Source organism: Periplaneta americana, chromosome 3 (genome assembly GCF_040183065.1).
Source record: "Periplaneta americana isolate PAMFEO1 chromosome 3, P.americana_PAMFEO1_priV1, whole genome shotgun sequence".
Taxonomy (NCBI): Eukaryota; Metazoa; Arthropoda; class Insecta; order Blattodea; family Blattidae; genus Periplaneta; species Periplaneta americana.
The window spans coordinates 68,162,610-68,174,209 of NC_091119.1; the positions used below are offsets into that span (position 1 = coordinate 68,162,610).

General features: G+C 36.6%; 1 long non-coding RNA gene across 1 annotated transcript; it reads left to right on the top strand.

Moving 5' to 3' along the window:
* The first annotated feature begins 1,162 nt into the window (after window positions 1–1,162).
* On the top strand, window positions 1,163–10,148 carry LOC138696135 (uncharacterized). The gene is made up of 2 exons (XR_011331250.1): window positions 1,163–1,320; window positions 8,604–10,148. It is a non-coding gene; the product is annotated as an uncharacterized lncRNA (long non-coding RNA).
* Window positions 10,149–11,600: the final 1,452 nt, after the last annotated feature.

Below are 11,600 nucleotides of genomic sequence, written 5' to 3' on the forward strand. Positions count from 1 at the left end.
GGCAGTACAGCTCACTTCATATGTGTCAGATAAAAAAATAATTGTTTGTATGCATCACAAGTCTGATTAGTGTATGTAGCTAAACAAATAATGGTACTAATAAATATAGATGCAAAAATGTACATATTGATGTGAGTGTTCCTCAGGGCTCTGTTTTGGGTCCTGTATAGTTTCTTTTATTTGTTAATGATTTACCCATGTACTTAAGAAATTACTTTATGATACTTCTGTTATTGTTTAAGATGAAAATGAACAGGACTTAGAGACAACTTATTGTCAACTGTTAAACTATCTCAAAACATGGTTTGATAACATCTGCTTTTCTTGAATGTTAATAAAACGAGATGTATTCACGTTCACAATTCTCAAAAGAAAAATTTAAATGGCATTAATATTTATATTCAAGATCAATACTTACGTAAATGGGAAACTACTAAATTTTTGGGTGTTACATTTGATGAATGTTTATGTTGTTGAAGATCCCACTGTATAAGTTTAATTTCTAAACTTAACAGTCGAATTTTGAGGACTATAATTAATCATGATGTATTAATGTATTTTTATTTTACTCAAGTTGAGTCAAGACTTTCATATGACTTTTGTTTTTGGGGATCTGGAACCATGTTGAATGACATTTTTATGGCTCAGAAGCGTATTGTCAGGTGCATAGCGGGTATTGATAATAGAACTTCTTGTAGGTAATATTTTCTACATTATAAAATTCTTATTGTTCATGGTATATATATTTTTAATGTATTGCAATTAATTTATTCAAATCTTTCTGATTTTCACCAAAATAGTGACTTTCATACTCATGGTACTCGCAATAAAAATAGTGTAAGTATTCCAGTACACTACCTTACAAATATTAGCAGAACTTATATGGTTTTTGATGTAAAAATTTACAATAGCTTGCCTAAAGATATTAAGTATACAAATAATACTCTTAAATTAAGGAAGTATATAAAAAAGATATTTGTGTCCCTACAGTCTAGACGATGCACGTGTGGGCCTTTCAGCTTTTGTCTAACGTATTTTATATTTGACTCTATTGTAATGTTAATGTACTTAATGTCTATGCATATTTATGCCTCTGACAAAGTTTATCTATCTATAAAGGTCCGTCCTTCAGCTCCGCCCACGTTACCGGATATGAGAGAGTATTATATAAAAGCTGAAAACTGTTAAGTCAGTCTATTATTCTTCAAATAAATCCCTGTAAATTAGTTGTCGAAGAGTAGAAAATGGCCACATTCAGGACAGCATTCTTGGCGTTTGCTGTGTTATTTATAATATGTGGAATTGTAGCTTTGTCTGAAGGTAAGTTTACGAAATTCTTTTTGTTTCTATATACTTAATTTTACATAAGGACACGATTGTTAACTTTCTACGTGAAAAATTTACCCTCTAACTTATTAAGTTTTATTCTTTATCGGATAGAGTAACGTTAATCATGCAAACCGAATCGGATAAAAATTTTTATGAAAGGAAATTTTATATTGGAGATATTACTGTATACTGTTAGTACTGCAGTATTTAATTCCTCTGACAAGATTAGACTATGTGTTCACCGAATTGGCTCTGTAGTAGCGCGTCTACCTCCAGAGTAGCCGATCCGGGTTCGATTCCCGGCGGAGTCAGAGATTTTCCTGTAAAATTTCTATCTCGGTACTAGAAGAGGTGGCGGTGCACACCTATCACTAGATTGTGCACCAATATGCGTGGGCTAAATCCTATGGGTGCTATTCATAGACATTTCGCAGCACGCGCTACGAGCGTACTAAGCTAGTCCCGGCTATCCACTGGTTACTTGTACAGAATTCAAATCATATCCTATCGCTAACACTGGTTTATGAATACCGGTACGAAAAACGCTGATCATTCACCGGAAACCCGCGCTAAAAATGTATATGAATACGGCCCCAAATCTCTCCGCAGTGCATATAAGAGCAGGCTTATGTCATTGTTGATAATGATTTGTTCGTAGGACGGGGACGTTAAGTCTGGCGGCCCCCTTGGTGCTATTCGACAGTAGTAGGCTACGTGCCGACACCAGGTTTCACCTTCTCCCTTCCTCATCTTCATCATGATCCCCACCTAGTCCCTACACTACAGTAGTAATCTATGGCGAATCCTCGGTCTCATCTCGCCAAATACCATCTCACTATCACCAATACCATCGACGCTAAATAACCTAGTAGTTGATACAGTATCGTTAAATAACCAACTAAAAAATGCTGATTCGCTAGTTCTTGATCTATGGCTGTACACTTGGTCAAAATAAAAGTGGCCGGCGTCTGAGAGACTAAGTTCGAATCGGGTATTTCCGTGAGCGTTCGGGTCAGCCAGGCTTTGTTCAAAAGATTGCGTACATTCTTCTAGTAGTTATAATGGGGAACACAACTATTAATCACTAAAATCTTCCGAGAAAATAATTCATATACGAGATTTAAAACGGACAGATCGTTAAAAGTGTTTAAACAGTGAATATTGTAACACAAACACTATAACAGGTTCTCAAGCGGAGTACGACCATTGCTCGTTACAAGGCAATTTTCACTGCAGTAAAACCCCTAGCGCAATTGGTAGAGCGTGAGCTACGAATTCTTGAGTTTGCAAGTTAAAATTTTCGTGGAGTTACTAAACTTCTATTCTTGCCTTTTAAATGGATCAGTGAAAATATAATAGGTTTTCATCATTTTTTTTATCCTTAGAATACTTTTCGCTTTGTTATTTTTTTGTGTTAATAGAAACTTTTGACGCTAGATGGAAGTAACTCTAAAGACGACAATTAGGGGCTTTCATATTAAAATGCCGTGTTAATTATTTCATTAATCCCTGCTGCTTTGCACTCTATTGCCTAAAGTAACAATCAGTAAATATGTTGACGGTTAAATAATTAGCAATAACTAATTTTCAAGTTGTGCTACAGGGAATATGATTATTATTCTAATCTAAATCCGTGATCACCAGGGCATAAGCGTAGTAATTGTAAACAAGAAGAAAAACCATAATTCTGATTACAAAAAATATCCTGATTTCCTGGAATTATAACCACAAATTTCCACCAATTTTGCAATTATCTGTAACATGAATTAACACAAGCAAAATTATTCGAATATATTACATTAAAAGCAGTTTTAGAAAATTAAAGAAAGGACAAAACAAAAAATTCACTACAGAGATTCGAAGCATGCTGTGGAGGTAGTCCAAATCAGCGCCTTGTATTATGGAGTTAACTAAAGCGGCGCACGGAGGTTTACGGTAGTGAACTGCGCGCTCACCCGAAGGGACTTGGAAAATTTTCACTGCTTAAGAGACCGCCCACTTTCATTTTAACCAAACGTACGTACAAGATGGACATCTGAAAACTACTCAGATGTATCCAACAGACCTTAAGAGGAATTCAGGGATGTAATGCCGATATACACTAGTAGGCCTATTTGGCAAGACGTCGGAAGTGAACATGCGATCCTACCTGCCGGTAGATGGAAACCCAGTGTATCAACAATGTACCATTCCCTATAGACAGTCTTCATAAATTATGTTATGTGTTCGCAGATGAAGAGACTATAAAAAACACAACAAATAAGATCAGTAAAACGTTAGGCAATAAAACATTGTAATAATGAATTTAAATATATATGAAAATAAATATCGATGGCCTAGATCTAATATCACACAAGTGATTTTTCCAAAAATTTCAGGAGAGACATAAAACTGTTTATTATTCATACATTCTATTTGAACCACTGAAAAGTACAATAATCAGGAGGAATGTAGTATCTAACAGCTTAAAAGAAACTAACTGTACGGTAGCAGCATAAAATACTTGCTTACTTACTTAGCCTACAAATGGCTTTTAAGGAACCCGGAGGTTCATTGTCGTCCTCACATAAGCCCGCCATCGGTCCCTAGCCTGAGCAAGATTAATCCACTCTCTACCATCATATTCCACCTACCTCAAATCCATTTTAATATTATCCTCCCATCTACGTCTCGGTATTCCCAAAGGCCTTATTCCCTCAGGACTCCCAACTAACACTCTATATGCATTTCTGGATTCGTCCACACGTGCTACATGCCCTGCCCATCTCAAACGTCTGGATGTAATGTTCCTAATTATGTCAGGTAACGATTACAATGCGTGCAGTTCTGCGTTGTGTAACTTTCTCCATTCTCCTGTAACTTCATTCCTCTTAGTCCAAAATATTTTCCAAAGAACCTTATTCTCAAACACCCTTAATCTCTGTTCTTCTCTCAAAGTGAGAGTCCAAGTTTCACAACCATACAGAACAACCGGTAATATAACTGTTTTATAAATTCTAACTTTCAGATTTTTCGACAGCAGACTAGATAACAAAATCTTCTCAACCGAATAATAACACACATTTCCAATATTTATTCTGCATTTAATTTCCTCCTGAGAGTAATTTATATTTGTTACTGTTGCTCAAAGATATTTGAATTTTTCCACCTCTTCGAAGGATAAAACTCCAATTTTTATATTTCCATTTCGTACAATATTCTGGCCACGAGACATAATTGTAAACTTTATCTTTTAGGGATTTACTTCCAAACCCATTCAGGCTTGCTTCAAGTAAAATTTCAGTGTTTTCCCTAATCGTTTGTGGATGTTCTCCTAACATATTCACGTCATCCACATAGACAAGAAGCTGATGTAACCCGTTCAATTCCAAACCCTGCCTGTTATCCTGAACTTTCCTAATGGCATATTCTAGAGCAAAGTTAAAAAGTAAAGGTGATAGTGCATCTCCTTTCTTTAGCCCGCAGTAAATTGGAAAAGCATCAGATAGAAACTGGCCTATACGGACACTGCTGTAAGTTTCACTGAGACACATTTTAATTAATCGAACTAGTTTCTTGGCAATATCAAATTCAATAAGAATATTACACAAAACTTCTCCCTTAACCGAGTCATATGTCTTGTTGAAATCTATGAATAACTGATGTACTGTATTACCCTTATACTCCCATTTTTTCTCCAATATCTGTCGAATACAAAAAATCTTATCAATAGTCGATATATTACGCCTAAAACCACACTGATGTTCCCCAATAATTTCATCTACGTATGGAGTTAATCTTCTCAAAAGAATATTGGACAACATTTTGTACGATGTCAACAAAAGTGATATTCCTCGAAAGTGTCCACAGTTAGTATTGTCCCCCTTCTTAAAAACAGGTATAATTATGGACTCCTTCCATTGTTTTGGTACAATTTCCTTTTCCCAAATAGAAAATACAAGATTATAAATTTCGCTAAATAATGCGCTTCCATCCTCTTGTATTAATTCTGCTGGAATTTTATCGGTACCTGCAGACTTGTACCTTTTCAGATTTTGTATCGCAATTTCGACTTCTAAAAGTGTGGGTTCGGGAATAATGGCTCAGCAGTTTGTATTTGAATTTCGTCTCAATCATTTCTATTTGGATTATGTACATTTAGTAGTTGCCCAAAATAGTTCTTCCATCTGTTCAGGATTGAATGAGAGTCTGCAAGCAAGTCATTATTCTCATCCTTGATCACGTTTACCCTTGCCGGATAACCGTTCTTCAATTCCTTTATATCCTTATATAAATCTGGAATGTTTTTATTCCTACTAGCCTATTTGTTTCTACCTCATTCAGTTTTCCTTCAAGTAATCTGTCTTTTTATTCCTAAGTGTACGACTTGCTTCCCGTCTTTCATTGAAATAATTATCTCTATTCTCCTCAATCAAATGAGGAAAATTTGCAGGCATATTTTCATGTAATCTTAGAGGAGGATGAAATGATCTTGAATTAGTTTTAATACAACCAAAGGACAAAGTACGACTTGACGGTTTGACTCAAGTTTAAATTTCATTCCTGATATCAGATAAATTATTTATACAACTGCCCTTAAGTTTCTAGACCAGACTACATACTCATCTATGACACAAATGTTAGTTTATTTTGTGAGTATGAATATTTGCGAAACGAAACCACTAGGTTGAATGTAGCAAATCTGCAAACAAAATAAGCCTATGTTTAGGCAGTAAATATACATATTGACCTTTTAAAAAGCTATGAGTAAAATTTACATAATTAAATATAGCCTTATCCTCTAATCGTGGTTCTGGCTGATGTGTACATCTATTATCAGAGTGTACATCTCACTTGATGAAGTGTCGGAGAAAAAACAATTGTTTGTATGCATCTGAAGTCTGATTAGTGGAATATGTAGCTAGTCTGCGATGTATGCAATGGAGAGGGAAAGGATCTGGCCACTTTACCCCATTATCTCTTGGCCTAGTTGCCTCATAAGTGGTGCCTTGTTAGTATCGCTTGTGAAGTACAGACCTGTCTTCGGACAGTTGACTAAATAACAACAATATAGCCTTGTTAATGTAGGTCAACAGAACATTTTCATTGTACCAGAATTTGCATTGTTTGTCAACTGTTTGAACTCTCTGCACAGTTAAAGTTGTTGACTTTTAGTAGGATTTGCATTGTTTGTAAACTCCTTTAACTCTTTGCACAGAAGAAAGTTGTTCACTTTTAGACTAACAGAATTTGCTACCTCGGTCGGCTAAGGCGCTTGCCTGCCGATCCGGAGTTGCGTTCGGGCGCGGAGTCGATTCCCCCTTGGGCTGATTACCTGGTTGGGTTTTTTCCTGAGGTTTTCCCCAACCTTAAGGCGAATGTCAGATATTCATGGCGAATCCTCGACCTCATCTCGCCAAATACCATCTCACTATCATCAATGCCATCGACGCTAAATAACCTAATAGTTGACACAGTGTCGTTAAATAACCAACTAAAAAACCAGGATTTGCATTGTTTGACAACTCTTTGAACTCTTTGCACAGTTGAAAGTTGTTCATTTTACCGGGATTTGCATTGTTTGTGAACTCTTAACTATGTGAACAGATGAAAGTTGTTCACTTTTAACAGGATTTGTATTGTTTATAAACTGTTTTAACAATTTGCAAAGTTGAAAGTTGTTCACTTTTAACAGGATTTGCATTATTTGTAAACTTTTTCAACCCTTTGCACAGTTGAAAGCTGTTCACTTTTAACACTATTAGTAAAGGTATTCGATTCAATAGGCTTCCAGCCACAGACGTTGCCAATTTGCTTACTGATGCGAGACTATCTTCAAGCGTAGGTTCGAATCCCGTTCGAGCTGTTTACCTGGTTTAACTTTTCCGAAGTTTTCACAAATATAAGGCGAATGTTAGCTAAGCCCTTGGCGAAACATCTGACTCATCTTGTCATACACCGACTCGTTATCACCAATACTATCATCACTACCTTACGTTACGTATTTCATAATGAGTCGTTAAGACAAAGATTGAAATGGAATTTCGGAAGGTGAAACACTATGGCCCAGAACTGCGACCTTTCACGATCTATTGCGCTAATCTCCAAGCTAGATGCATTCCAAAATCCACACCGATTGACTACGCTAAGGTTTGCTGCGTACGTAGCTTTCGAGCAGATCAACTCACTCGTCCCTAGGCCAGCCTCCAACGTGCGTCGCCAGCCGTCGTTTGGGGAATGCTATGCAATGATGACGAAATGGAGAAAATAATGTTGATGAAATTATGTAGATGCCTAATATGGAAAAACGGGAGAACCCGGAGAAAAACTAACTACTATCTTGTCCTCCATGAAAAGTTCCAGGTTTAACCGAGACTCGAAAACGCCGGCCCGGATGGCTCAAGCGGTAGGGGCACGGCATGTCCCTATCGCTTGGTCCGACGGGTTGTGGGTTCGAGTCCCGCCTCGGGCATGGGTGTTGTGATTGTATTAGTATAAGTAAAAACAAAGGAAACAAAGGGAAACAAACAGAAAACAAAAAATAGATAACTTTGGAAAACGGCCTAAAAAAAAAACAAAAAAAAAAACAGACCACCTGCGTGACAGGCTGACCATTCAAGCACCGCAGCGGTCAAGACAAAAATAAAAAAAAGCTTGCAAGTCAAGATTTCAGGTATAACTCCCTGTAAAGTTGATTTGAATAATTTTCAAGGGAAAAATTGTTCCGGGGCCGGGCATCGAACCCGGGACCTTTGATTTAACGTACCAACGCTTTACCAACTGAGCTACCCGGGAACTCTACCAGACACCGATCCAATTTCTCCCTCTGTATCCACAGACCTCAAAGTGGGCTGACAACCGTCAAGCAACCAACTTCGAGTGCACACTAACTCCGTGTGACTTAAATTGTGGTTTTCTGTTAACGAACAGTGACGTGTATTATGCAAATCAAAATTTCAGATATAACTCCCTGTAAAGTTGATTTGAATAATTTTCAAGGGAAAAATTGTTCCGGGGCCGGGCACTCGAAGTTGGTTGCTTGACGGTTGTCAGCCCACTTTGAGATCTGTGGATATAGAGGAAAAAATTGGATCGGTGTCGGGTAGAGTTCCCGGGTAGCTCAGTTGGTAGAGCGTTGGTACGTTAAACCAAAGGTCCCGAACAATTTTTTCCTTGAAAATTATTAAAAAAAAAAAAAGCTTTCTTCCTCACAATAGTCACATTTTAACATTATCATTTACGTGGTTTAAATGTTTACATCAGTAATGGCTGCCTAAAATTGTTTTAAATTCCAGGTAAGAGCTGCTCTGAAGGAGAAGAATTCATAGAGTGTGGTATATCATGCCCGGACACTTGCGAGAACTACAGACGAACTGCCAGAAAATGCACAAGGCAATGCGTCCGGGGCTGCTTCTGTAAGAGAGGGTTGGTACGAAGGACAAGCGACAATAAATGTGTGCCTTCATCACAGTGCTGAACTGGACGCAAATTTTGGTTGAAACACAAATCTCACCATTTTGTGCTACCGTTTTGATAATGCATCCTTAAAAAATCATTATAGTACCGTATAGAAAGAGTTTCAGCTGCCAGTCTTTTTCACAGCTACTTTCTTTCCCTTAGGAATTCCTTAACACTGTCTAGAACTCTGTCTCTCACGTTCTATCAAATACCTTACTATAATAGGTACCGGACAGCTGTATACTAGCAGCATTGACATGAGAGCGAAATATCTAGAAGAGTGGTGTTGAATTATTACTCGACCGAGGCCAGAGGAGTCCTGCAGTCCGGAGCCGTGGAGCTACTGCTCCTGCGTTCGTAATACTGCATCGCGATAGTTCACATTACGGCCGCGTCTCCACTCGCCTTGGTCGAGTAATACGTGCACAAATGCAAAAACATAGCGGGGATCGGACTATTGTTTAAAACGTGAAGTACCAATGTGGAGTAATATACGAGACACTTAAGAAACGTTGATTAGTATTTAATGTGACATTATTATTTTGAATCAAAGCTGGATATTATGAGAAATATTGCATACTTCATATTACTTCCCGTAATTAATTGCTACATTTTCTTTGCTTTACTGAGACAAAATTAATTCCGACATTAAGAATGAATTTACAATACCGCTTTATATACCCATTCCAGACAGCTGCAAAGATAAATTTGATAGTAATATTATGATTGTAATAAGTAGTAAATGCATGTGGACAACAATAAAACTTAATTTGATAAAACCTTAAAATTTCCAATACATTTTAACTTCTATTCATTTATTAGGCCTAAATAAAAAGCTAATTTTTATTGTTTTATCAACACAGCGACGAAGATATTAGGACTACTAAAGAATGTTGTTGACTCACGTTTTATAAATCATTATTATTATTATTATTATTATTATTATTATTATTATTATTATTATAATCCCTCGGAAATCGAAAGTACGATTTGGAGTAGTTTGTAATGCTGTAATTGTAGCTGTTATAAACAGCACATATACACCCTGACATTTTAACACCACTAATTAATATAACATTTACTAGCCCAGTAACAATCTACATTATAGTAGATTACAGCTTGCTTCGCGGGTTTCAGCGCACTTTGCAGCCTAGGTAGCAGCACCTGCGCCGTTCGCACGCAGAACTGCTAGCTGTCCGGTATTATAGTAAGGTATTTGGTTCCATTTCTTAAACCGTGTCGGGCTGTAAAGAAATGCAGTGTCCATATCATGTATCGTATTCTGTAAATTTTGTCAAATTGATATTTAGGCCTACTACCAATTCCTTTCTTCTTGTTTTATTAAAATTTTAGCCCAAATTAAAATATTGTGTCCTGCATGATAGTTTGTCAATTTAATTGATAATTATTGTTAACATTTTAGATTACTGAAATTTAATATTTATAACCACCACTTTTCCCTATCCAAATTATGAAAACTTGCACATACCTTTCCATGTGTTTGATTCCGTATGCGACTGTAGATATATCACGACAAACGTCAGAAGGGGTACGACGATAAATACAGTATTCAAATTGTTAAGAACGTTTCAAAACTCACAATGTAGAAAGAACACACTTGTAACATATGTTTAATCTCTCCAGTAGCTCAGGGTAAGAACTCTGCAACTCAACTTCGACCAGGCTGTTGACTATAGAGAAAATAACGTTCCATAAAATTGGAAGAAGATTTTCACCTTACCATTTCATTCATTTCGTCAGAAATGTGACACAAGCTGGTGTACTGAAGAACCTAGTTAATATCTTAAGATCACAGGGTGAGCATCTACATGTAGATTACAACTAGTTATCCTTCGACTAATACCAATCGGGACTGTCCAGTAGGCTGTTTCATTGATACATAAGTGTTCGCTGTCGATCTGATTACAGTTAGGGAACTGTTATTCCTTGTCTGTGGTACTTCCACAAATAACATTTTCTCATTTTTGATCTGGCTTCCTTTCCAAAAGATATGGTATGCAATATAGATTAATTAACTGTCCCGCGGTGTTGAAGACCATCTGTCCCCATTTCGCACCTGTTCTTGTACCTATTAATATATAATTAAAGTAAAAGTGAAACAATTACGGTTTTCGAATTACTGTATTGTAAAACTATGTCCTATTAAAAAAGGGTCCTCGGTGTTATTAATAAAATGCAATAAACTCAAAACAAATATGTTCGTGTTGGCTCCAGTTTCCATCCTATTCCATCTACAGTTTCATGCGTGGGACCTTTCACCTTGCAGAATAGTCGTTATTTCTTATTTTAAAAAGCAATGTGTTGTGATTGATTGTCTATACAGAGTAGTAATCCAAGTAGTAGTAGTAGTAGTAGTAGTAGCAGTAGTAGTAGTAGTAGTAGTAGTATTAGTAGTAGTAGTACCAGTTGTAGTACTAGTAAGTAGTTGTAGTAAAATAAATACTACGTAGTAGTAGTAATAGTAGTAGTAGTATCAGTAGCACTTTTAGTATTAGTAAGTACTTGTAGTAAAATAAATACTACGTAGTAGTAGTAATAGTAGCAGTAGGATCAGTAGCACTTTTAGTATTAGTAAGTACTTGTAGTAAAATAAATACTACGTAGTAGTAGTAATAGTAGTAGTAGTATCAGTAGCACTTTTAGTATTAGTAAGTACTTGTAGTAAAATAAATACTACGTATTAGTTCTTTTATTTTATTGGGTTATTTTACGACGCTGTATCAACATCTAGGTTATTTAGCGTCTGAATGAGATGAAGGTGACAATGCCGGTGAAATGAGTCCGGGGTCCAGCACAGAAAGTTACCCAGCATT